Source organism: Rhinolophus ferrumequinum, chromosome 11 (genome assembly GCF_004115265.2).
Source record: "Rhinolophus ferrumequinum isolate MPI-CBG mRhiFer1 chromosome 11, mRhiFer1_v1.p, whole genome shotgun sequence".
In the NCBI taxonomy this organism is placed as follows: domain Eukaryota; kingdom Metazoa; phylum Chordata; class Mammalia; order Chiroptera; family Rhinolophidae; genus Rhinolophus; species Rhinolophus ferrumequinum.
The window spans coordinates 83941175-83944146 of NC_046294.1; the positions used below are offsets into that span (position 1 = coordinate 83941175).

The 2972-nt window shown below is 31.9% G+C and overlaps 1 non-coding gene across 1 annotated transcript; it reads right to left on the reverse strand.

The window, feature by feature from the left end:
• Window positions 1–2644: 2644 nt before the first annotated feature.
• On the reverse strand, window positions 2645–2751 carry LOC117031400 (U6 spliceosomal RNA). Its single transcript, XR_004424540.1, has one exon. It is a non-coding gene; the product is annotated as a U6 spliceosomal RNA (small nuclear RNA).
• Between the last annotated feature and the right edge of the window lie 221 nt (window positions 2752–2972).

Consider the following 2972-nt stretch of genomic DNA (forward strand, 5'->3'; position numbering starts at 1 on the left):
GCCCCCATCCCTTGGTGTCGTTTACCTGTGTCATTGTTTTTACTCTATTATACCTTGGCACAGTGGACCTGCAAGCCATTCTTTTATCAAAATTCCAAGTGGAAAGTGAGATTCAAGCACTCTTTTTGCTTTTCCCATGACCTCAAACTATCTGGAGTATTTTTATTGCACTTTACCCAAGGTTTCACTGTGGGAGGTTTGGAGGCTGAATTGAGGACTTCCCTTAATGACCTCTCTCTACCCTGTCGTCTTCTTTTTCCAGTGCCCAAAGGGTTTTCTACTTTTCCTCTCTAGGTGATGGGAATGCCATAACTTCTTTCTTGCCTACTCTGTGGATTTTGCAAGACTCTGATCAAGCTGGCCGTATTTGACTCTCTTGACATGTGAAGCGTATTAAATAACCTTTTTGAGAATATCATCCCCTAAACAAACAGACAAACAAACAAACAAACAAACAAACGTAGCTTTCAAGTCTTATGTGTTATTTTGTGCTATAGTCCTGGTTTGGAGATCAAAACTGAGCAATACTTCTTTTTCTCACCAAAATGATGAATACTGTTGATTAGGGAGGGTAACACAACAAATGGGAAATGCAATTTATATCCGTTTAATATTTCAAAAATATCATTCTTATTATTTCTATTTCTGTTATAGAAAGGGATTATCACAAAGTAGAAAAATCATTACTTGTAATTCCATATTCAAGAAATAATCATTGTTAATAATGTTTTCTAGGCTGTGTGCTATTTCGGGGATTTAGAGCAAGATACCTTACTATCTGATCCTCAGTTTCTTCTTCTGTTAAATGGGAATAACTCCTTCTTCTCCTCTTTTCACAGAAGATTGTTTTAATTCAAGATGGCATTTTTATCAAAGAGGAAACGATTATATATAATTAGTTCTGATTCTATCTATTCCTGTTGCAATACTCTATTCTAATTTATATATCTTTATAGTACATTTTAATAGTTGGTAAAACATATTATACATCTTTTATTATCTTATTACACATGTTTTAAAGTAATTTCTGCCAAATATAATTTGTTCTTTCAAATAAACATTGGAATTATTGTGTTAACTTCTTAAACATTTCATTGGTAGTTTCATTAAGGTTGCTTTAATGCTTATGATTTTAAACATTCTAATAAACAGATTTATTTTCTGAAGTTCAGCAAAGTTTGATAATTTTCATCATATAAGGCATTCCACATTTCTTACTAAGATGTTTCCTAGGCATTTTGTTTCTGATGGCTGTATAAAATGAGGCTTTTTCTCTGTTAAATTTCTGAACTGATTACTGTTGGTCTATAGAAAAAAAAAAATTGCTGACTTTTGTATATTTTGAAGCTAGCTACCTTACTGACTTCTACTAGTGAATTTTCATTTGAATTACTTAGGTTTTCCACTTAGAGATGTATCATTTGAAAACAGAGATTAATTCGTCCCTGTATTTCTAAAATTTATCAATTAAAAAATTTTTTTCTGTCCTTTATTGCACTTGCTAGAACTTCCAGAAAAGTGTTAAATAATAATGAGCACACTGCTCTTGTTCCTGAATTTAATGGGAATAGGCTCTAGTGTTTCATCATTAACTATAATATTGGCTATTTATAAGCAATAACTATTTTCTAATAGATTAAGGAGGTTTCTAGTATCAGCAAGTTTTTGTATTTTAATTATTTTTTAATCTTTGCATTTACTAAAATAATTTGTTTTTAATCTTCTGAGGTATTGAAGTGACTAAATATTATAACATGTTATTAGATTAATGTGTTATTTATATTAATAGGGAGATTAGTTTGTGATTTTCCTTTTTGTGCTTTATTTGTTAGACTTTGGAATTAGAGTATTGCTGGTTTGGGAAAATGAATTGGGAAGTGTGCCATCTTTTTCTATGCTTTGGAACAGTTTAAACTGTATGTGAATTATCTTTCCTTAAAGCTCTGCTAGAACTTACTAGTAAAATTGTCTAGACATGGTACAATGTTTGTGTACTTATTCTCTAGGCAAAAATTTTCATTTCTTCCATCGTTATTGGTACCCAGATGGACTACTTTCTCAACTAATTTCTAGAAGTTTGTGTGTTTTTAGAAAATCATGTGTTTCATCCTTATTTTCAGAATTTTTAGTTTAGCGTGGTATGTTTAAATTTCTTATACCATTATAAAGTGCTCCTATATCTGTGTATAAAACCTATTTCTCACTTTAAAAAAATTTTTTTATTTTATTATTATTTTATTTTATTTTATTTTATTATTTTATTTATTTTTTTATTAGTTTCAGGTGCACAAGACAAAGTAATACTTAGACGTTTATCATTTATATCCCTCACACTGTGTGAACCCCCCTGCCCCCATCCACTATCCCTCTGACATCACACAGAGCTATTACATTTCCACTGTCTCTATTCCTAATGCTGTACTCCGCTTCTTGTAAGTATATACATACATATATATACACATATATATAAAATCATAGTTGGCATCCGTTATCATTCAGCTTCAGGTGCACAGCGCAGTGATCAGGCATCCACATCATCCACGAGGTGGTCTCCCAAATGGGACATGTGTCCATCGGATACCCCACAAAATCTCCACAACGTTATTGATTATGTTCCCCAAATTAATTTTCAAGACCCCGTGGCAAAAATATGGAATGCTTCACGAATTTGCGTGTCATCCTTGCTCAGGGGCCATGCTAATCTTCTCTGTATCGTTCCAATTTTAGTATATGTGCTGCCGAAGCAAGCAACTACTTCTCACTTTTAATGATTTGAATGTTTTCTGCTTAAATCTGTAAGATGTTTATCCATTTTATCGATACTTTCAAAGAAATTAGCTCTAGGATTTTTTCAAATCTATTGTTTTATTTATTTATTTGTTTATTTTTTTTATGTGAGTTTCTTTGAGCCAAATTGATGACACATGCTGGGGAACAAGATCCCAAATGCTCTGCCTGTTTTTATTTTCTAA